At 41.2% G+C, this 24,960-nt stretch overlaps 1 long non-coding RNA gene across 1 annotated transcript in view; it reads right to left on the minus strand.

Annotated features, from left to right (window-relative positions):
* Window positions 1–24,578, minus strand: part of LOC126077294 (uncharacterized) — a 63,934-nt gene extending 39,356 nt beyond the window's left edge. The window contains exons 1-2 of the long non-coding RNA XR_007517704.1: window positions 24,478–24,578; window positions 7,927–8,028 (exon numbers count right to left, since the gene is read on the minus strand). This is a non-coding gene — a long non-coding RNA (uncharacterized LOC126077294). The remainder of the gene's footprint in view (window positions 1–7,926; window positions 8,029–24,477) is intronic.
* Window positions 24,579–24,960: the final 382 nt, after the last annotated feature.

Genomic DNA, 24,960 nt, shown 5'->3' on the forward strand with positions numbered 1-24,960 from the left:
CAAAATACAGATGGGGAAGACCTATCTCCTCAAAGTACAGTTGACCTTAATGACATGGGTGGAGTCAAGTTTTTGGAACCTTCATCTACTGATGTGGTATGACTCAAAATGAGATGAAACAGCTAAAAACACCCGTTAATAATCAGAACACAAAATGTATGAAGTATGAATCAAGGAAAGTCATCATAGAAGAAACGGCACTGTTAAACATTCATACCCTAGGTATTAGTGAGCTAAAACGGACTGGTGTTGGCTATTTTGTGTCAAAAAATCATACGTTCTCCTATGCCAGGAATGACAAATTGAAGAGGAATAGCATTGCATTCATCATCAAAAGAACATTTCAAGGTCTATCCTGAAGTAAAACACTGTCAGTGGTAGAAAAATATTCATACACCTACAAAGAAAGCCAGTTAATACGACTATGATTCAAATTTACTCGCCAACCACTAAGGCCAAAGATGAAGAACCTGAAGATTTTAACCAACTTCTATAGTTTGAAACTGATCAAGCTTGCAATCAAGATACATTGATAATTACTGGCAATTGGAATGCTAAAGATGGAAATAATGAAGAAATATTGGTAGTTGGAAAACATGACCTTGCTGATAGAAATGAAGCAGGGGATCATGTGATAGAATTTTGCAAAACCAAAGAGCTCTTCATTGTAAATGCTTTTTTTCAATGACATAAATGTTGACTATACATGTGGACCTTGCCAGAAGGAATACACAGGAATCAAATCGACTACATCTGTGGAAAAAGATGACAGAGAGCCTCAATATAATCAGTCAGAACAAGGCCAGATGCTGACCATGGAATAGATGATCAATTGTTCATAATGCAAGTTCAAGTTGAAGTTGAAGAAAATTAGAACAAGTCCATGAGAGCCAAAGTACCACCCTGAGTATATCACTCCTGAATTTAGAGAGCACCTCAAGAAAAGATTTGACATATTGATCACTAATGACCGAAGACCAGACAAGTTGTGGAGTGACTTCAAGGACATCATACATGAAGAAAGAGAGAGGTCATTGAAAAACAGAAAAGAAAGAAAAGAACAAAATGAATGTCAGAAGAGACTCTGAAAGTTGCTCTTTAACCTAGAGTAGCTAAAGCCAAAGAAAGAAATGATGAAGTAAAGAGCTGAAAAGAAGATTTCAAAGGGCAGCTGGAGAAGACAAAGTGTTATAATGAAATGTGCAAACCTGGAGATAGAAAACCAAAAAGGAAGAACATGCTCAGCATTTCTCAAGCTGAAAGAACTGAAGAAAAAATATAAGCCTTGAGTTGAAATATTGAAGGTTTCTGCAGGGCAAATATTTAACAATGCAGGACGCATCAAAAGAAGATAGAAATAATACACAGAGTGACCGTACCAAAAAGATTTGGTCGACATTCAACCATTTCAGGATGCAATATATGATTAAGAAGAGATGGAACCAATGGAACAGGTCCAAGTTGCACTGAAAGCATTGGTGAAAAACAGGGATCCAATAATTGGTGGAATACAAACTGAGATGTTTCAACAAAGGAATGCAGCTCTGGAAGCATTCACTTGTCTATGCCAAGAAATTTGAAGTGAGCTACCTGGCTAACCGACTGTAACAGATCCATATTTGTACCCATCCCAAAGAAAAGTGATCCAACAGAACGTAGAAATTATCAAACAATATCATTAATATAACACACACCCACCACTCACTAAGTTTTTCTGAAAATCTTTCAAAAGTGTTTGAGCAGTACATCGAAAAGGAACTGCCAGAAATTCAAGCCTGATTCAGAAGAGGACATGAACAAAGTATATATCATTACTGATGTCAGATGAATCATGGCTGAAAGCAGAGAATACCAGAAGGATGTTTACCTGTGTTTTATTGACTATGCAAAGGCATTCGACTGTGTGGATCATAACAAATTATGGATAACATTGTGATGACGGGAATTCCAGAACACTTAATTGTGCTCATAACGAAACTTTACATAGATCAAGAGGTAGTCATTCAAACAGAACGAGGGGATACTGCGTAGTTTAAAGTTAAGAAAGACATGTGTCACTTTGTATCCTTTCACCATATACTTATTCAAACTGTATGCTGAGCAAAGAATCCAAGAAGCTTGACTATACGAAGAAGAATGCAGCATCAAGGTTGGAGGAAGACTCATTAACTTGTGTTATGCAGATGACACACCTCGCTTGCTGAAGGTGAAAAGGACTTAAAGCTCTTACTGATGACGATCAAAGACCACAGCCTTCAGTATGGATTCCATCTAAACATAAGGAAAACAAAAATCCTCACGACTGGACCAATAAGCAACATCATGATAAATGGAGAAAAGATTGAAGTTGTCAAGGATTTTATTTTACTTAGATCCACAATCAACACCCATGGAAGTAGCAGGCAAGAAATCAAACAACACGTTGCATTGGACAAATCTGCTGCAAATGACCTCTTTAAAACATTAAAAAGCAAAGCTGTTACCTTGAGGTCTAATGTGCACCTGACCCAAGCCATGCTATTTTCAATCACCTCATATGCATGACAAAGCTGGACAAAGAACAAAGAAGACCAAAGAAGAATTGATGCCTTTGAATTATGATGTTGGTGAAAAATATTGAATATACCATGGACTGCCAGAAGAAAAAACAAATTTGTCTTGGAAGAAGTACAGCAAAAATATTTCTTAGAAGCAAGGATGACGAGACTTTTCTCACATACATTGGACATGTTATCAGGCAGGACCAGTTCCTGGAAAAGGACATCATCCTGGGTAAAGTAGAAAAAAAAAAAAAAAGGTAGAAGATCAGGGAAAAAGAAGAAGTCCCTCAATGAGGTAGATCAACACAGTGGCTGCAACAATGGGATCAAGCATAACAATGATCATGAGGATGGCACAGGGCCAGTCAGTGTTTCTTTCTGTTACACACAGGATCATTATGAGTCGGAATCAACTCCATGAAACCTAAAGGCAAACAACAAATCTGTGCAATATTTTCTTTGGGAAAAAAAAACCTACTTTTCTTCCTCCCCCCAAAAAAGAGAAATTTATTCTTTGGAAGCCAGAGTTCAAAGGCAATAATCCAAAAGAATAAAGATTAAAAATACAAAGTATTTTAACTAAGTAATTCCTTGTGTAAGATTGGGAAAAAAAAAAAAAATGTAAGCAGCCTGAATATCCAACGGAGTATAAAAATTCAGAAAAATATGTATTAATCACTTGATAAAATGCCTTGAAATTGTTTTTAAAAAATCATCACAAAGACCTTATTCTAACATAATAATAGAAATAGAAGCAGGAAGAGGATTGGAAAGAGCTAACATTTTAACATTTATTGCTTATTAAATGTCAGACACTGAGCTGAACATTTATATGGATCATGGGAAAAGTTTATGGTATCTATTATGTGAAAAAAACAGAATTCAATACAGTATATATCCATCCTGATTATAACTTTAACCAAACTCTTTATGTTCATGGTCAAGGGCTATAAAAGACATTAAAAAAAAAAAAAAAGGAAAAAAAAACAAACGATTTTCTGGAAGAAGATGTGAATTGTTTTCTTTCTTCACCTTCATTTTCATTTTTGTTTCTTCAATACTGGTTTTGTAATAAAAGAAAATTACAGCCTACTCTGAAAAGAAATTTGTTATGAAATGCCACAACTTCCAGTCTGAGAGTACAACAAAAGAGCTTTTTGGTTTTTCAAAATATCTCACAAACAGATTGTTGAAAATAAACCATTTAATACTAAAATTCTTTTTTGTTATATCTTAAATTGATAGAAGCACACCAATATCAAGACGCCAAATAGAAAATCAGAATTACCATAGCTTCCCAGCTTCCATGTTTGTCCTCCGATTTATTCTACTCAGCTGACACAAATCTGATTGCTCCACTCCCCTGACAAGAATTTCCGAAGACTTTCCATTGTATTTATAAAATACTCCAGGCTCTTTACAGTGACCCATAGCACCCTACCTGACCTAGTCCTTACCTCTCTCTGGACTCCTCTCTTCCCATTCTTCCTCGGGTTCACCACATTTTAGCCACGTTGGTCCTCATTCTTTCTTAAACACACCACTTGCTTCCATCTCAGGGCCTTTACACCTACTCTTACATTGCCTTGAACACTTTTTTCCCCTCATGTTTTTGCGGAACTGGGTCGTTCTTTCTTTTCTATAGATGGAAGCAGTACATGAATTAGATCTTGTCAACAAATAATCATTGAATTGTTGAACTCTAACAATGAACCAGGCTCTGTATTCAGCGGTAATTGTCAGCAGTTTACAAGATCAGGCCTAGCACTCAAGGAGCTCAAACCTATTGGAGCACTCAGTAAGTAAGCAGGTAGTTACAACCCACTGTGATGTGTGCTGTAGGTGGTGGGTACATATGAGAGGCATGGCCAGAGAGTTGGAGTTACAGAATCCATTCTTGAAGAATCAGGGGAAAAAATTCCAGGGGAAGTAACATCTAAGCTGAAGGCTGAGCAAGGGTCACCCAGTGAAGAGGTAGTAAAAATTTTTATACTTGACTGGAGTAAAGGGGAATGAAGAAGACCAAAGACACAAGGGCAAGGGAAAGATTAGTCCAAAGGACTAATAGACTACAACTACCACAACCTCTATCAGGCTGAGTGCAGAACAACGAGATAGTGCCCAGTTTCCACCACTAATTGCTCTGGCAGGGATCACAGCTGAAGGTCCCAGACAGAGCAGGAGAAAAATGTAGAACAAAATTCAAATTCATGCAAAAAAATAAAAGACCAGGCTTGCTGGCGTGACAGAGACTGGAAAACCCCCAAGAGTATGGCCCCCTGATGCCCTTTTAACTCAGTACTGAAGTCACTCCTGAGGTTCACCCTTCATCCCAAGGTTAGACAAGTCTGTAGGGCCAACAATACACACATAAGGGACGTGCTTCATAGGTCAATCATGTATACCAGACTAATTGGCACATTAGCCCAAAAGCAAAGAAGAGAAGGCAGGAAGAGACAGAAAAACTGGACAAATGGAAACACGGAACCTGGAGTGGAGAAACAAAGCATGTTGACACATTGTGGGGTTTGCAACCAATGTCACAAAACCATTCGTATACTGTTTACTGAGAAACTAATTTTTGCTATGTAAACTTTCACCTAGATCACAATTTAAAAAAAAAATTCAGACCCCAAAAAAAATTTTTTTTATAGTCACAGGGAACAAGAAAGTAGTTTGCTGTAGTCACTAGAGTGTAGTGGATTAACCTAGACACTGTATAAACAGGTAGATACAGCTCTTTTTTCACTACCTTATTTAAGAGGTAGAAACTTGGGAATCTTGACCAAGAATGCTACATGCACACAAAGACTGACCGCCAAATAAGAAACTATGTACTGCTTTCTTCATAGCTGTATAAACAGCCAATGTCAACCCCAATTCCTTCCAGTGCAGATTTCTCAGGAAAACAGTGTTAGATCTTAAGGCCTCAGGTTGCTAACAAGGCTCCTTACTTCTAGACTAAACAGGAGTGGCTGGGTCAGCAGAGCATCCCTAAGTCTACTCATGCAAACTGCCTCCAGGATGAGGAAGCCGAGAAGCTCCAAAGGACCTATATTTTGTGTTTAATACACATGACACCAAAGAGGAAGATGGAGGAAGGCCAAAAGAACAAAAGCACATCCGTGGCTTTAAAAGGCTCTGTACTCTAGTCCCCTCAGGTACAGCTTCTGAGCTGTGTAAGAGGGTTGGGATGTATTTAGAGGGATTGGATGTGTTTTCTTATGCTGTCACCCTACATTGTTAGTTACTGTTGACCGTAACTCTTAGTGACCTTATGCATAACAGAACAAAACATTGCCGGGTACTGCACCATCTTTATGATGTCTGAATCCTTTGTTGTAGCTATTGTATTAATCTATCTCATTGAGGTTTTCCCTCATTTTTGCTGACCCCCTGCTTTACCAAACATGATGTCCTTTTCTAGCAGTTGGTCTTTTCTGATCAAGTGTCCAGAGTAAGTGAGTAGAAGCCTTGCCACCCTAGGCTTGTGCTAAAGTGAGGGGCAGGAGGGGATGGAGTGGAGGAAAGAAACAACACCCATCCCCAACAGTAAGCAGCCCCTGGGAAGAATCTGAGACGCCAAGACATCCATTCCCCTCCCTGCTACTCTGACTCACTTGAGAGTTTCTGTCTCCCCCTTTTTATTTTTGTTCTCTCCACTACCCCCAAACACCCACCAACAACCACAACAACAATAATCACTTATAGTTATAAAGCACCACGTACTATCTAAACAGCCTGACATATATTAACCCCTTTAATCCTTATGTAACCCAAGGAGGTAGACACCATGATTATCTCAGTTATACAGATAAGAAAACTGAGGCACAGAGAGGTTAAGACACTCACACAAATTCAAGCAAATAAACCTGACAAGGAAGCAATCCTGAAGATGTAAAGGAAGCTAGGTTTGGGAGGCCCAGGTGAAAAGGGTAGAGAAAGGCAGTGAAGAGGGGTATGGCCTCAGGAGGCACAGAGCAGAGAATGAGCTGAGAAGCCTGACTTTGCCTCCTCCAACGGTACCTCCCTTCACAGAGCCTTGCAAAGGTCTAAGCACACACTACGCACCCTCTAGAGAGGCGTTAAGTGACTGCAACATCAGTTATTTTCAGTTTCAAAGTCACTTCAAGAGGCTCATATTTCCATGTCCCAAAAATATTTTTCTAACCAGTTTTTTAAATAGATGTTATTTTTAAGAGAAGTTTTAGGTTTACAAAAAAAAATACGCAGAAAATACAGAATTCCCACATACCTCTCTATTACCTGTACACAATTTCTCCTATTGTTAACACCTTGTATTCCTATGGTACATTTGCTACAATGGATGAACCAATATAGATACATTATTATTGACTAAAGTCCATAGTTCATATTAGGGTTTACCCTTCGAACACTCCAACTGGTTTTGACGAATGTAAATTGTTTCATTGCCATAAAATGTCCTGTGTTTCATCTATTCACCCTCCTCTCCCCCTGAACTCCTATCTCTATAGTTTTGCCTTTTCCATAATGTCATATAGTTGGAATCATATAGCACGTAGCTTTTCATACTGACTTCTTTCACTTAGCAATATGCATTAAAGTACCTGAAAAAAGAAACCTATTAATAAAATACAAAGGAAGAACAAAGACCAACTTGAAACTTCCAAAGGAAATACATCCTTATTTGTCTAAATTTTTATATGGGGGAGGCCATATTTGCAGAAGGACATTTTGTGGAAAGTGTTGTTGTTTTCTGAAACGTGGTAATTGGCAAAGGAGCATTTTATGAACGTTCCTCTAAACAGGAATGTCAGAGAAGGAGACCCTGTAATTATGGCTACAGTTTATAAGGCATGCATATTCAAAGACGCCATTATGAAAATTCAGAAGAAGGGGTACAATTAGTGAAATAATAGACATTAATTTCTATTTTCCTCTGTCTGGCTGAATGAGGTATATAATTAAGCAAAATCACCTTCACCCACTCACACATATGCTGAGCATCATGCACGCATGCACACATATGCACACACACGTAGCTGAAACGTATGCATACAGAGTCACGTCTGTGTCTACATAATCACAGCCACTCATGTCAGGAGAGCATTGATGCAAAAATACTGAGTTCCACATGGAAAGAGTCGCTCTTTCATGCCACACTCACTACCATTTTGCGTCATTGGCCAGTTTCTTTAATATCAAAAGCCAAAACCAAACCCACTGTCATCGAGTGGATTCTGACTCATAGTGACCCTATGAGGACAGAATAGAACTGCCCCAGAGGTTTCCACGGAGCGCCTAGTAGACTCGAATTGCCTACCTTTTGGTTAGCAGCCACAGCTTTTAATCACTAGGCCACCAAGATTTCCAGTTTCTTTAATAGGAGCCCATTAATCCTTACCTCATGGCAGGTGATTTAGATAAATGATGGGGATTCTAGTCCTGGCCACGTCAAAAGGAGGTGTGTCATCTTAGCTTGGTAATCGATTTTCTCACCATATACCTGGAAAGATAATATGGAGAGGAGAGACGGGTTTTATTTCAGCCATTGCAGTTAGTTTCACCTTAAGGAAGACAACTTTTCCAATGAAGAGCCAAATAGCTAATTAAATGAAGAGACCACATCTCCCTGCTTCTGGGCTGGAAACCTGCACCCTAGGGAAGAATTCATTCTTGTCTGACTGTTTGTTCATCTGAACAATCTGCCTCAGCACATCCTTTTAATTTAATTTTACTTTATTTACTTTGTTGTTGTTGTTGAGAATATACACAGCAAAACATACACCAATTTAACTATTTCTACATGTACAGTTAAGTCACAATGATTACATTCTTCAAGTTCTGCAACCATTCTCACCTTTATTTTCAGAGTTTTTCTCCCCAATCAACATAAATTCCCAGCTCACTAAGGTTCCTATCTAATCTATCACGTTAAAAAAAAAAAAAATTTTTTTTCAAGTTACCCTTGTCAATTTGATCTCATATAGATTTCAAAACAGTTTGATGCTCAAGACAGACTTTTTTTAAATAATCAAGATAAACAGTTTTTTGGTTTTAAGAAGACATCAGAGGATGTTTTTGGTTTAAGTTTTAAAGATTATCACAGGACAATAGCTTCAGGGGTTCATCAAATCTTCATGCTCCAGGAAGTCTGGAGTCTATGAGAAAGTGACATTCTGTTCTGCATTTTCCTCTTTTGATTCTTCTACAGAATCTTTGATCAAAAGGTTCAGAAATGGTTGTTAGATGCCATCAAGTTGGTTCTGACTCATAGTGACCCTATGTACAACAGAATGAAACCCTGGCCAGTCCTGCTCCATCCTCACTTTCGTTGCTGTGTTTGAGCTCATTGTTGAAGTCACTGTATCAAACCATCTCGTCGAGGGTTTTCTTCTTTATCATTGACCCTCTACTTTACCAAGCCTGATGTCCTTCTCCAGGGATTGGCTCCTCCTGATAACATGTCCAAATTATGTAAGATAAAGCCTCACCATCCTTGCTTCCAAGGAGCACTCTGGCTGTACTTCTTCTAAGAAATATCTGTTCATTCTTCTGGCAGTCCATGGTATAGTCAATATTCTTTGCCAACATCATAATTCAAAGGCATCAGTTCTTTGGTTTTCTTTATTTTTTGTCCAGCTTTTGCAAGCATACAAGGCACTTGAATGCACCATGGCTTGGGTCAGGTGTACCTTAGTCCTCAAAGTGACTTCTTTACTTTTAAACACTTTAAAGATGCCTTTTGCAGCAGGTTTGCCCAATGCAATATGTTTGATATTTTGACTTCTGCTTTCATGGGCCTTGATTGTGCATCCAAGTACAGTAAAATCTTTGACAACTTCAATGCTTTTTTCCATTTATTCTGATGTTGCTTATTGGTCCAGTTATGAGGTTTTTTGTTTTCTTTATGTTGAGATGCAATCCATACTGAAGGCTGTAGTCTCTGATCTTCATCAGTAAGTGATTCAAGCCCTCTTCCCTTTCAGCAAAGCAAGGCTGTGTCGTCTGCATATTGCAGGTTGTTAATGAGTCTTACACCAATCCTGATGCCCTATTCTTCTTTATGTAGTCCGTCTTCTCATATTATTTGCTCAGCATACATATTGAATAAGTATGGTGAGGGCGTATGACACTGACACACATCTTTCCTGATTTTAAACCATGCGGTATCCCCTTGTTCCTTTCAAATCTTGCCTCTTGCTCGATGTACAGATTCCACAAAATACTTCCCCACTGATTTTGTCTTCTATACGTATAACTAGACTTAAGTCCTAGCGACCCCCAAAAGGTGAAGTACAAAGTGTGACCCAGGAGGAGGTATGATACATTGCAAAAGAACTGCTTCACTTTTCTAATATGTACAAACAGAAACCTGGGAAATATGTGCGGGAATGGCTAACAAGGTTGTGGGATAATGGTGCAAGAAACATAAAGATGGATCAGTCTGTGTTTATGGACATGGGCCCACTAAGCGCAGATTCTTCATTCAGTGTTTCACCTAGAGAAATTAGGAAAGCATCTAATAGTTTATTTGGTTGGGTCACTAAAGCATGGATTACACAGCGGCCTATGCTAAATGAAGCTGAAGTAACAGACCTGCCTTTGTATACTGTAGAAAAAGGTATCCAGAGGCTTAGGGAAATAGGTATGTTAGAGTGGATTTATCAAGTTAGACCCACAGACTTATACATGGAGTACCCAGAGGACATACCATTTACCACAATGGTGAAGAATAAATTTGTGAAGGGAGTCCCAGCATCCTTGAAGACTGCAGTGATTGCTATGTTATGTAAGTCAGATTTGGTAGTGGGAACTGCCCTAACTGAATTACAACAACTCATTACAATGGGGTTGATTGGACCCCTTGGTAGTACGGACAAAGTGGCTGCACTCAATCGATAAAGACAAGGTGGGAGTGGTTACCATAATGGACAGAGGTGTCAAAGCAGTAATCAGAATAGTCTGATTCCTAAGGACTTATGATGTTGCCTATTTAGTCATGGTGTCCCTGGGAGTGAAATAGATGGGAAATCTACTAAATATTTACTTGATCTGTACAAGCAGGTGAATTCTAGATCAAGTCAGCAGCAGTCTAACTGGAATCGTCAGAACAGAGAGTCATGAACTCTCAATCAATTTCCAGACTTGAGTGAGTATAAAGATCAACAACCCCTTGAATGAAATGGAAGGCTGGGTCCCTTGAGGAAGGACTCTGATACACCGTCAAAAACTTATACTGTTAATCTTTCTTCCAGCCTCCCCCAAAGGGATCTACAGCCTTTTAAGAGAGTAACTGTTCACTGGAGAAAAGGAAATAATTAGACTTTTTGGGGATATTGGCTCTGAACTGACACTAACTCCAGGATACGCAAAATGTCACTGTGGCCCACCAGTCAGAGTGGGAGGATATGGAGGTCAGGTTATTAATGGAGTCTTAGCTCATGTCCATCTCACAGTAGGTCCCTGAACCCATTCTGCAGTGATTTCCCCATCCTACAGTGATTTCCCCATTTCCAGAATGCATAATTGCAATAGATACATTCAATAACTGGTAGAACCCCCACATTGCATCCCTGACAAACGGAGTAAAGGCTATTATAGCAGGAATAGCCAAGTGGAAGCCATTAGAACTGCCTCTGCCTAGGAAAATAGTAAACCAAATCAATACCACATTCCTGGATGGATTTCAGACATTACTGCCACCATCAAGGACTTGAAGGATGCCAGGATGGTGATTCCCAGCATATCCCCATTCAACTCCCTATTTGGTCTGTCCAAAAAAAAAGAAAGATCTTGGAGAATGACAGTGGATTATCAAAAACTTAACCAGGTGGTGACTCGAATTGCAGCTGCTGTTCCATATGTAGTTTCATTGCTTGAGCAAATTAACACATCTCCTGGTACCTGGTTTGCAGCTATTGATCTGGCTAACGCCTTTTCCTCCCTTCCTATTTTGAGGGACCATCAGATGCAGTTTGCCTTCAGCTGGCAAGGCCAGCAGTACGCCTTCAGTTGCCTACTTCAGAGCTACATCAACTCTCCAGCCCTAAGTCATAATTTAGTCTGCAGGGACCTTGATCAAGTTTCCCTTCCACAAGACATCACACTGTTCCATTACATTGATGATATTATGCTGATTGGACCTAGTAAGGAAGAAGTGTCAATGACTCTGGGCTTAATTGGTAAAACATTTTTTGTATGCTAGAGGGTAGGAATTGTTGTTGTTATGTTGTTAGGTGCTGTCCAGTCCCTTCCGACTCATAGCGACCCTATGCACAACAGATTGAAACACTGTCTGGTCCTGCACCATACTTACAATTGTTGCTATGCTTGAGCCCATTGTTGCAGCCACTGTGTCAATCCACCTTGTTGAGGGTCTTCCTCTTTTCCATTGACCCTGTACTTTGCCAAGCATGATGTCCTTCTCCAGAGACCGATCCCTCCTGACAACATGTCCAAAGTATGTAAGACGCAGTCTTGCCATCCTTGCTTCTAAGGAGCATCCTGGTTGTACTTCTTCCAAGACAGGTTTGTTCATTCTTTTGGCTGTCCATGGTATGTTCAATATTCTTCACCAACACCACAATTCAAAGGCATCATTTCTTCTTCGGTCTTCCTTATTCATTGTCCAGCTTTCACATGCGTATGATGGGATTGAAAATACCATGGCTTGGGTCAGGCGCACCTTAGTCTTCAAGGTGACATCTTTGCTCTTCAACACTTTGAAGAGGTCCTTTGCAGCAGATTTACCCAGAGCAATGTGTCTTTTGATTTCGTGACTGCTGCTTCTATGGCTGTTGAGTGTGGATCCAAGTAAAATGAAATCCTTGACAACCTCAATCTTTTCTCCATTTATCATGATGTTGCTCATTGGTCCAGTTGTGAGGATTTTTGTTTTATGTTGAGGTGCAATCCATACTGAAGGCTGTGGTCTTTGATCTTCAGTAGTAAGTGCTTCAAGTCCCCTTCCCTGTCAGCAAGCAAGATTGTGTCATCTGCATAACGCAGGTTGTTAATGAGTCTTCCTCCAATCCTGATGCCGCATTCTTCTTCATATAGTCCAGCTTCTCGTATTATTTGCTCAGCATACAGACTGAATAGGTATGGTGAAAGAATACAACTCTGGCACGAACCTTTCCTAACTTTAGACCAATCAGTATCCCCGTTCTGTCCAAACAACTGCCTCTTGATCTATGTAAATATTCCTCATGAGCACAATTAAGTGTTCTGGAATTCCCATTCTTCCCAACGTTATCCATAATTTGTTATGATCCACACAGTCAAATGCCTTTGCATAGTCATCCTTCTGGTAGGAATTAATCCCACAAACTTCCAGGCATCTCAGTGAAATTTCTAGGGGTCCAGTGGTATGGGGCATGTAAAATATTCCTTCTAAAGTAAAGATTAAGTTATTGCATCCGGTTCCTCCCACAACTAAAAAAGAGGCACAATGTCTAGTGGCCCTCTTGGGTTTGGAGGCAATATATTCCTTACTTGGGTGTGCTATTCTGACCCATTTATTAAGTTACTCGAAAAGCTGCTAGTTTTGAGCAGAGGCCCAGAACAAGAAGAGTAGGCTTTGCAACAGTTTCGACTGCTGTTCAAGCCACTCTGCACCTTGGGCCATATAATCTTGCTGATCCAGTGGTACCTGAAGTGTCAGTTGTTGATAGAGATGCTGTTTGGAGTCTTTGGTAGGCCCCTGTTGGTGAGTCACAGTGCAGACCCTTAGGATTTTTGAGCAAAGCCCTGCCATCCTCTGCAGATAACTACTCTCCTTTTGAGAAACAGATTTCAGCTTGTTACTAGGCCTTAGTAGAGCTTGAATGCTTAACCATGAGTCACCATGTAGCCTGAGCTGCCATCACGACTTGGATGTTGCCTGATGTGCACAGCACCATTCCATCACTAAATGGAAGTGGTATATACGAGATTGGGGCTGAGCAGGCCCTGAAGGCACTAATAAGTTGCATGAGGATGTGGCCCAAATGCTGATGGTCTCTACTCCTGTCACATTATCTTCCATCTCCCAGTCTGCACCTGTGGCCTCATGGGGAGTTCCTTATGATCAGTTTACTGAGGAAGAGAAAACTCGTGCCTGGTTTACAGATGGTTCCACATGATATGAAGGCACCACTCAAAGGTGGACAGCAGCAGCACTACAGCCCCTTTCTGAGACCTCCCTGAAGGACAGAGGTAAAGGGAAATCCTCACAATGGGTAGAATTTCAAGTAGTGTACCTGGTTGTTCACTTTGCTTGGAAGGAGAAATGGCCAGATGTGAAATTGTATACTAATTCATGGGCTGTGGCGAATGATTTGGCTAAATGGTCAGGGACTTAAAAGAACACGATTGGAAAATTGGTGAAAAGGAGGTATGGGGAAAAGGTATGTGGATAGACTTCTCTGAATGGGGCAAAGAAGTGAAGATGTTTGTATCTCATGTGAATGCTCACCAAAGGGTGGCCTCAGAGGAGGATTTTAACAATCAAGTGGATAGAATGACGCATTCTGTGGAAACCACTCATTCTTTTTCCCCGGCTACTCCTATCATTGCTCAATGGGCTCATGAACAAAATGGCCATGGCAGCAAGGATGAAGGTTATGCATGGGCTCAGCAACATGGACTTCCATTCGTCAAAGCTAACTTGGCTACAGCCACCGCTGAGTGCCCAAACTGCCAGCAGCTGAGACCAACACTGAGTCCCCAATATGTTACCATTCCTTGAGGTGATCAGCCAGCAACCTGGTGGCAAATTGATTACTTTGGATCACTTCCATCATGGAAAGGGTAGTGTTTTGTCCTTTGTGGAATAGATAATTACTCTGGATATGGATTTGCCTAACCTGCATACAATGCTTCTGCCAAAACTACCATCCGTGGACTTACAGAATGCCTTATCCACCATCATGGCATCCCACACAGCATCATCTCAGATCAAGGGACTTTCTTCACAGAAAATGAGGTATGGCAATGGGCCCAAGCTCATGGAATTCACTGATCTTACTATGTTCTCTATTATCCTGAAACAACTGGCTTGATATGTGGATGGAATGGCCTTCTAAAAACACAATTACAATGCCAGCTAGGTGTCCATACCTTGCAGGGTTTGAGCAATGTTCTCCAGGAGGCTATATATGTTCTAAACCAGCATCCAATATATGGTGCTGCCTCTCCCATAGCCAGGATTCATGGGTCCAGGAATCGAGGAGTAGAGATGGGTGTGGCACCACTTACTATTACTTCTAGTGACCCACACCCAAGATTTTTGCTTCCTGCCCCTGAGACCTTATATTCTGCTGGTCTAGAGGTCTTATTTCCAAAGGGAAGAATGCTTCTACCTGGAGACTTATCACCGATTCCACTGAACTGGAAGTTAAGAATGCTACTCGGCCACTTTGGGTTCCTCATGCCTCTGGATCAACAGACAAAGAAGGGAGTTACCATACTGGCTGCAGTGATTGATCCTGATTACCAAAAGGAAATTAGATTGATATTACATAATGGAGGTAAAGAAGAGTATGTCTGGAATGCAAGAGATCCCTTAGGGCATCTCTTAGTACTACAATGCCCCGTGATTAAAGCCAATGAAAAACTACAGCAAGCCAATTCTGACATGATTACGAATGGCCCAGGCCCTTCAGGAATGAAGGTTTCCGTCACTCCACCAGACAAAGAGCCACAACCAATTAAGGTGTTTGCTGAGGGCAGAGGGCATACAGAATGGTTGGTGGAAAAAGGTAGTTCTAAATACCAGCTACAACCATGTGACCAGTTGTAGAATTGAGGACTGTAATTGTTAAGAGTATTTTTGCTTTGTAAATGTGTGTGTTGGTTAAGATTGTGTGTCAACTTGGCTGAACCTTCAATCTAATGTTTTGGCAGTAGTGTAATGTTGTAATCACTTCCTTGTTGAGGTCTGATATGTGATCACCCCCATGGTGGGATCTGCTGTGAGTAGCCAATCAGTTGAAAGGGAGTTTCCTGGGGCGTGTGGTCTAAATGGAATATAAATGCACATTCTGGCAAGACTCGGGGGATTTTTGCTTGTGTTGGACCCCACAGCTGGCTCCTGTTCATCTGACCTCTGGTTCTTGGGATGTGAGATACCACCTTGCCTGCAGTCTTGCCTGCCAATTTTGGGATTCATCAATCTTCGCAGCCTGTGAGCAAGAGCCCTGTTCTCTCACCTGGCTAATCTTGGGTTCACCAGCCTCTGAGGCTAGGAAAATCAAGAGAAGCCTCCAACCTGACCCATGGACTTGGGACGTTCCAGTCTTTACCACCACGTGAGTCATTTCTTGATATAAATCTCTCTCTCTCTCTCTATGCATATGTGTGTATATATATATACACACACACACATACACTTTCTAGTTTTGCTTCTCTATAGAACCCAGCCTAAGACACTAGACTATGATTCTTAGTGGCATGGCACGTGCTCTTCCATAATGTCATACTTTCCCCTTTTGTGATCTAATGTGAGCAGCCAATCAGTTGAAATGGAAGTTTCCTTGGGGGTGTGGCCTACCTTCTGTATATAAATGGGTGTTCCAGCAAATCTAAATCTCTTTCTCGACCCTGCACTTTTCTGGCTTTTCCTGACACCTGACTTCCAGTTTCTGAGACATAAGCCTCCAGAAGTCTCCAGCTGGCCATCCAACCTACAGATTTTTGGGTTCACCAGCCTCCAGAGCCCCATGAGCCAGCAGAGCCCTCCAGCCTGCCACTGGACCCATGCATTTTGGACTTACTAGCCCCCAAAATTGTGTGAGTCATTTTCTTTACCTAAACCTCTCTATAAAATCCATTCCCATAAAGTCTATTCCGACTCATAGTGACCCTATACAGGACAGACTATAACTGCTCCACAGGGTTTCCAAGGAGCAGCTGGTGGAATCAAACTGCTGACCCTTGCTTAGCAGCCAAGCTCCTAACCACTGCACCACCAGGGCTCCACAAATCTCTCTATGTATATTTATCACACTTCACTGGTTTTGCTCCTCTAGAGAACCAAGACTAAGACAAGTCCTTAAATTTTATACCTTCAGCACCTCACTCACTACCTCCTTGTCCCACTCCTGATCTTTCCCCAGGCTTTAAAAGTTCCAGGCCTCCAGTCATATTTCTTATTGCATATATTCCCTCCTATACTTGCCTGGGGGGACAAGCCACTAGTATACCATTTCCTTGTATAGTGTTCTATTTCTTCCCAGAAGATTCAGCTAAGCTTCCAGCAATACAAATAACATTTCCGGTGGGCCCCCTTTCTTCTCTTGAACAACTAGGGCTATACTGTTCTCTGGATATGAGTGCCTCCCTTTCTCTTTGTTGCTGAACTCAGAGCTATCTGGGGCAAGAGCTAGACTGTCCACAGGTGGACCAAGGGGAATATGTATCAGAGTCAAAGTTAGTATTAGGGCAGAGTCAAAGTTAGTATTAGGGCAGTGTTTCTTGATCTTATTTTCCTCATTGCTACCATATTCCTGGCCACCTCCCTAACTTGAGATCTCAGTGAGGGTCATATCACTTTCCTCAGATTTTTTTTTTATCCTACTCACCCCTCACTCCTGCAATTTAATACCACATTTTATATAAAGTATGCCTGCTTACGTTGTCATCAGGTGGGTTGAATTTTGGAGGGCTACAATTTATTGTAAAATTGAGGAATTTATCACACACCCTCAAGATTCACCCATGGGGTTTGATAGCTCTCCTACTGAGAATGCAGAAAGATGGCCAGGGAGATGGCAGCTCTACTCTGTTTATATGTTACTGATGTCCCACAAGGAAGAGACCCCTCACCCCTGGTTGACCACAAGATTTGTGATTAAGCTTAATAGTTTAAGAAAACAAAAAGATTGGAAAGATTTCAGGACAAATAGGAAGATTTCACTTTCTCCCAGTCTCACAGGTACATGGGGTAGCTTCCCTGCCTATCTCCCCAGCAGATGGAGGGTGGTGGGTGATGATGATGGTCTGCTATCCAGTGGTCCATATTTCTTTTTTTGTTGTAGCTCATCTATTAAGAATCTTCGAGCCTTGCAGCTTCATTCTCCCCTTTCTTTTCTGCCCAGAATTGATATGAGGTGATGACCCTACATGGCTGTGTCTGCCCAGTATGCCTAAAATTTCCTTCAAGTGAAAGCTCTTTAAGTATAAACTGAGGCTGAGAATTTTAGCAAGTTTCTTTGGCTCCAGTTCTAAAGCCACATTTTCCAATCATTTACCAACATCAAAAATAAAACTGACAATTTCCCAAGTCTTATTTCTCACTTAGGTTTTTACTGGCCAATTTTTTTTCAGAAATAGAGCAACAGGTCCTTCTTCTCAGTCTGTCTTAGTCTGGAAGCTCCGCTGAAACTCACGTAACGTGAGTGACCCTGCTGGTATTTGAAATACCAGTGGCATAGCTTCCAGCATCACAGCAACGTACAAGCCACCATGGTATGACAAACTGATAGACAAGATATATTGACACAGTAGCTGTAACAATAGGCTCAAACACAGCAATGATGTCAAGGATGGTGCAGGACTGGGCGGCGTTTTGTTCTGCTGTAGATAAGGTCACTATGAGTCAGAACAAACCCGACAGCACCTAATGACAACAACAGCATTTCTCACTTGGTTCTAAATTTAGGAGGGGAAAAAAGTTATTTACACGTTCCCTAACACTCCATCACATAGCTTCCTCATATAGATTATAGGATTTCAAAAGTATACACTGTGGATTATATTTTTTGTATTGTCCTAGAACCTAGTGTAATATGTTACAGACAGTAAGTTTTATCAAATATTTATTGGATGATTGGTAGATAGCTTGAAGAATCAAATATTTGTTTGACCTTTGAAGACAGTCAAAATGCTTATTTCAGTCTTATATCTGGGATAAATTATTTGTATGCTCTTGGATAAGTCACTCCCTTATTTCTGGGCCTCAGTTTCTCCATTTGAGAGATAAAAAAAACGACACCCTATGTACTCAAGGGGCCTTTCAGCTCTGCCATTCTAGGGCGCTTTGACACAGATGCATAGATATGGTGTGATCAAAACATTTAAAGGACTGGGGTAGCAGATGAAGCAAAAACAAAATCACATGGTACTGCCATGGTTTTAAACAATAATTGTTCACTAGACCAATATTGCTTCTTTTCGATCTCTAGGGACCCTGGTGACAGCTGGTCAGCCTCTTCTAGAATCCTGTCACAGCTAAGAGAAAGAACAAGATGGGACAGAAAGGACAAATGGGGTGGGGGTGGGTAGAGAATGAAGCCGAGTACAGGGAAAGGGTCAGAGGCAGACAGAGTCACAGAGAGACACGGAAAGGCAGAAACAGAGAGAGAGAGTAAGACAAGTGAAGAGAGAGAATAACAGAGAGTCAGAGACAGACAAAAACAAGGAATAGAAAAAGAGACAAAATCAGTCAGAAAGAGAAGAAGCAAAGAGAGTCAGAGAACGAGAGACAGAGACAGAGACAGAGACAGAGACAGGGTGATCCAGAGATAAAGGCAACAGAAAGAGAAGAGGTGATAAACTGCTGAAGAGACATAGCCACTGAGAGATTTCCAAGGAGGAACAAAAAAAGAGACACTTTAAGAACCACTTCAAATGATCACCATTACCAAGAAGATTTTTCCCCCCTCAGGTATCTGGGTTGGGGGTAGGGGCCTTGGTTCCCTCTTGTTTCGCTCCTTCTCCAAAGTTCTGCTTATGCACAAAAGACAAAGTTATTGGTGTCTCGGGTGCCATTAAATGCTCTCTTTCCTTCATTTACAACATGCTAGAACATGATGTTCCTCGGGAGATTTCATGTAGGAGAGAGTCCCCGCAGCCAAGAATAGCAGGGGCTGCCAGCCTTCCTCCCAAAACCACGTCACAGCCAAGAGTGGGAGCACGTTCACACTTCAACTCCAAGAGTTTGCAACTTCACTTTAATAGGCCCAACAGTGCTAACACCAAACAAAGCTCTCCCCCACCCAGAAGCAACTCCACCCACAGGCAGAGGGCTTAAGAACCGCTATCATTTTAAATCCAAGGCTTGGTGAGAATTCCACTTACTGCAAGTATTTGTGTATTTCTTCCAAGGAGGGAATGAAAGCCTTGAGGGCAGGAGAATGTCTTTATTTATCTGTGCTTTTCTGAATTGCAGGGGCTCATAATTTGAATAATAGCATCATTTACCTCAGGTTGTGGTTCAGCGCCAACATTAGTCCAGGTGTTGCCACAATTTTCTTTATCTTTTTATCCCTATCTCTATTAGTCTCCCAGGGCTGCCATAACAGAGCACCACAAGCCGGTTGGCTTCAAACAACAGAAATATTTTATCTCACAGTCCAGAGGCGAGTCCGTTGCCACCAAGTCTATTACACCCCACAGCGCCCCTATAGGACAGAGGAGAGCTGCCCCCGTAGATTTTCAAAGGAGCTCCTGGTGGATTTGAACTGCTGATCTTTGTGGTTGCTTTGAGTTGGGATCAACTTGACTGCAGTGGGTTTGGTGTTTGGTCTCTTTTATAACAACAACCACACACACAAAAAAAATCTACTTGTCCTTGAGTCAATTCCAAGTCATGGCAGCCCCATGTGTGTCAGAGCAGAGCTGTCCTCCAGGGGGGTTTCGATGGCTGATTTTTCAGAAGTAGTTCACCAGGCTTTGCTTCTGAGGAGCCTGGGAGTGGACTTGAACTTCCAGCCTTTCAGTCAGCAGCCAAGCACATTAACTTTTTGCACTCCCCAGGGACTCCCTTTTATAAGGACACCACACATACTGAATTAAGACTCATCGGACTCCAGTAGGACCTCATGTTAACTTAACTGATAATATCTTCCAAGACTCTATTTCCAGACAAAGTCACATTCACAACAGAACTTCAAAAAACCTTTTAGGGGGACACAGTTCAATCTGCAACACCATTCCATTTCTCAGCCTTTCCTCTCCCTTCAGGTGTCCAATCTCATGTCCTTCAAAACATCCTCCATACGCGAACTGTGGATTGCATTGTTCTGTAAGTGCTATTGCATTCTTACTTAAGTGGTATTGTGCTATACATTAGGAGCCCTGGTGGCACAGTGATTAAAGCACTCAAATGTTAACTGAAAGTTCAGCGGTTTGAACACACCAGCTGCTCCTCAGGAGAAAGGTGTGGCAATCTGCTTCCATAAAGATTTACAGCCTTGGAAACCCTATGGGGCAGCTCTACTCTATCCTGTAGGGTCATTATGAGTCGGAATAGACTTGACAGCAATGGATTTGTTTTTTTCTGGTTTGGTACCTCATACTTTAATACATCTTTGTAGAAAAAGCATGGTGTCTGCCACATGGCAGGTACTCTAACAATACTGTTGAATAAAGTAATGAGTTTTGAACTTTAATTTATCACTGTTTCTTAAAATAACATATGATCAATGAGTGAGGTTTACACTCAGGGCTCCAGTGCTTCCTACGAAAAGTGGAATGGCATAAACTCCTTGTTGTGGATTGAATTGTGTCCCCCAAAAACATATGTTGAAGACTTAATGCCTGTGCCTATAAATATGACCCCGTTTGTAATAAGGTTTTTGAAGATATTATCAGTTAGGTTCACATGAGGTCATACAGGAGTAGGGTGGGCTCTAAACCTATACACCTGGGGTTCTTATAAAAGAGTGGAAAATACATGGAGACAAGGCGGCAGAGGAAGGATGCCATGTGATGCTGGAAGTACAAGCCAAGGAGAAGCTAGGAGAGAGGCAGGGAACATATTCTCCCTCAAAGCCTCAGAAGGAACCAACACAGCTGGTACCCTGATCTCAGACTGTTAGCCTGCAGAACTGTGAGACAATGAAGTTCCATTCTTATAAGCTACCTAGTTTGTCATATTTGTTACAGCAACCTGGGAAATTATTGCACTCCCTTTCTGACTTTCATATCTGTACAGAAAGAGGAGGTGAAATAGTCTGGGCCTATCCAGGGTAAAGTATAAAGAAAACTGGAAATGGAATCCAGAGATCTGGGTTAGTTTCTCAGGTCTATACATTGTTGTTGTTAGGTGCCGTCAAGAAAGTTCCAACTCATAGCAACATTATGTGCGACAGAACAAAACACTAGCTGGTCCTGCACCATCCTCACACTCACTTTTATGCTTGAGCTTATAGTTGCAGCTAGTGTGTCAATCCATCTCATTGAGGGTTTTCCTCTTTTTCACTGACTCTCTGCTTTACCAAGCATGATGTCCTTCTACAGGCACAGGTCCCTCCTGACAGCATGTACAAAAGCCAGTTTTTTCAGTAGACTGCCCGGTCCTTCATCCTACTCTGTCTTAGTCTGGAAGTTCCACTGAAACCTGTCCACCATTGGTGACCCTGCTGGGATTTGAAATAGTGGTGGCATGGCTTCCAATATCACAGCAACATTCAAGCCACCACAGTACAATAAACTGGCAGACAGGTAGGGGGGTCTATGCGTTAGTCATCTTAGTTTCATCATTTCTAAAATATGGGTAACAAAACCTACCTTGCTTACCTCTCAGGGCTGAGATGAGTGTGAAATGTATGAAAATATGGACAGGTTTTTGTAAATACTAAAAACACACTCTCCTACCCTTATATTAGGTTATCTAAGACCAGACGAGTTGTGGAATAACATCAAGGACAGCATACATGAATAAAGCAAAAGGTCATTAAAAAGACAAGAAAGAAAGAAAAGACCAAAATGGATGTCAAAAGAGACTCTGAAAATTGCTGTTGAATGTAGAGTAGCTAAAGTGAATGGAAGAAATGAGGAAGTAAAAGAGTTGAACAGAAGATTTCAAAGGGGTTGCTCAAGATGACAAAGTACTTAAATAAAATGTGCAAAAACCTGTAATTATAAAACCAAAAGAGCAGAACGTGGTCAGCATTTCTCGAGCTGAAAGAACTGAAGAAAAAATTCAAGCCTAGAGTTGCAATATTGAAGGATTCTATGGGGAAAATATTAAACAACACAGAAGCATCAAAACAAAATGGAAGGAATACACAGAGTCACTGTACCAAACAGAACTGATCGATGTTCCACCACTTCAAGAGGTAGCATATGATCAAAAACCGATAGTATTGAAGAAGTCCAAGCTGCATTGTAGGCACTGGCGAAAAACAAGGCTCCAGGAATTGATGGAACACCAGTTGAGATGTTTCAACAAAGGGAAGCAGCGCTGGAAGTGCTCACCCATCTGTGCCAAGAAATTTGAAAGACAGCTACCTGGCCAACCTGCTGGAAGAGATCTATATTTGTTCTCATTCCAAAGAAAGACAATGCAATAAAACATTAAGAATTATCGAGCAATATCACTAATATCACACACAAGCAAAATTTTGCTGAAAATAATTCAAAAACAAGTGCAGAATTACATTGATGCGGAACTGCCAGATATTCAAGCCAGATTCAGAAGAGGCCATGGAACGAACAAGGGTATCGTTGCTGATGTCAGCTGGATCTTGGCTAAAAGCGGAGAATACCAGAAGGATGTTTACCTTTGTTTTATTGACTTTGCAAAGGCATTTTACTGTGTGGATGATAACAAATTATGGATAACATTACACAGAATAGGAATTTCAGAACACTTAATCATGCTCATATGGAACTATACACAGACCAAGAGGCATTTGTTCGAACAGAACAAGGGGGTATTGAGTAACTTAAAGTCAGGAAAGGTATGCATCAAGGTTGTACCCTTTCTCCATAATTAGTCAATCTTTATGCTGAGCAGTTAATCCAAAAAGCTGGACTATATGAACAAGAATGGGACATCAGGGTTGGCAGAAAACTAACAACCTGTGATCTGCAGATGACCCAACCTTGCTTGCTGAAAGTGAAGAGGACTTTAGCACTTACTGATGAAGATCAAATAGTACAGCCGTCTGTATGGATTACACCTCAATATGAAGAAAACAAAAATCCCCGCATCTGGACCAGTAAGCAACATCATGATAAACGGAGAAAACATTGAGGTTGTCAAGGATTTCACTTTACTTCGATCCACCATCAACACCCACGGAAGCAGAAGTCAAGAAATCAAACGACACAGTGTTTTGGGAAAATCTGCTGCGGAACACCTCCTTAAGGTATTAAAAAGCAAAGATGTCATCACCTTGAGGACTAAGGTGTGCCTGAGCCAAGCCATGGTATTTTCAATCGTCTCATATGCATGAGAAAGCTGGACAATGAGAAATGAAGACCGAAGTAGAATTGATGCGCTTGAATTATTGTATTCGTGAAGAATGTTGAATATACCATTTACTGACAGAAAAATGAACAAATCTGTCTTAGAAGAAGTACAGCCAGAGTGTTCCTTATAAGCAAGTATGGTGAGACTTCCTACATGTTATCAGGGTTGTTATGAGTTGGAACCAACTCAAAGTATCTAACATCAACAACAACATACTGTTCTTGCTAGAAGCCCTGGTGGCACAGAGGTTAAGCACTCAACTGCTAACCGAAAGGTCATCTGTTCCGATCCACTAGCCGCCCCTTGGGAGGAAAATATAATGGTCTGCTTCCGTATGAATTACAGACTTCAAACTCTGTAGGTCAGTTCTACTCTGTCCTATAGGGTCACTTTGAGTCAGAACCAACCAGATGACAACAGGTTTGTTTATTTCGTTTATACTGTCATTGAAATTCCTGAATGGTGCAGTTAAAGTGCTTGACTGCTAGCCTCAAGGTTGGAGATTCAAGTCCACCTAGAGGTACATCAGAAGAAAGGCCTGGCACCTACTTCTGAAATCAGTCATTAAAAACCCACTTGCTTTCTGGTACATACTGTGTTGTCATGAATCAGAACTGACTCAACTACAGTTGGTTATAATGAGTTAATTATCAGCTTCATAAAAAACAGCCTTTCTACACCATAGGCACTTAATCAATATCCACTGAATAGAACAGTGGTGTTGGTCCCACTCACACTGCTCTGTCTTACTGTTTCCATTCTCAGGCCTACCTTGATTCTGACTGTTCAGCCTTGTCCTTTTTAGAGCCAGACACTTGTGCCCTCGGTCCAAAGAACAGAAAAATCGCCTCCTTTCTCATGACCTTCCTTCCTCCACGGGATGTGGACATTTCTGACCTTCAACACTATCTGTAGGACTCAAGTTCTTTTTGGATTTTGGCCACAATACTGCCCTCACTTCAAACTCACGCTTGCGTATAAAACCAACACACAAACAGACACACACCCTAAAAAGGAATCTCTGCCACTCTGTGCAACAGGCAATGAGAGAGGGAGAAATTTCTAGTCCAAGTTGGTATCTGAGAGTTTTAGGAAAACATTCTGCCCCTGGAGTGCTGAAGAGGTAGGAGGTTGGGAAAGGGTTGGCCTCAACACAAGGTGTAGCATTGAAACCACTCACTCTCTCATCCCACCTGAATAGCGTCTTCTAATCATTTTGAACTCACACCTGGGGCTCAGAGGTCTGTCCCCTAT

The sequence above is a fragment of the Elephas maximus genome, chromosome 5 (genome assembly GCF_024166365.1).
Source record: "Elephas maximus indicus isolate mEleMax1 chromosome 5, mEleMax1 primary haplotype, whole genome shotgun sequence".
NCBI lineage: Eukaryota > Metazoa > Chordata > Mammalia > Proboscidea > Elephantidae > Elephas > Elephas maximus.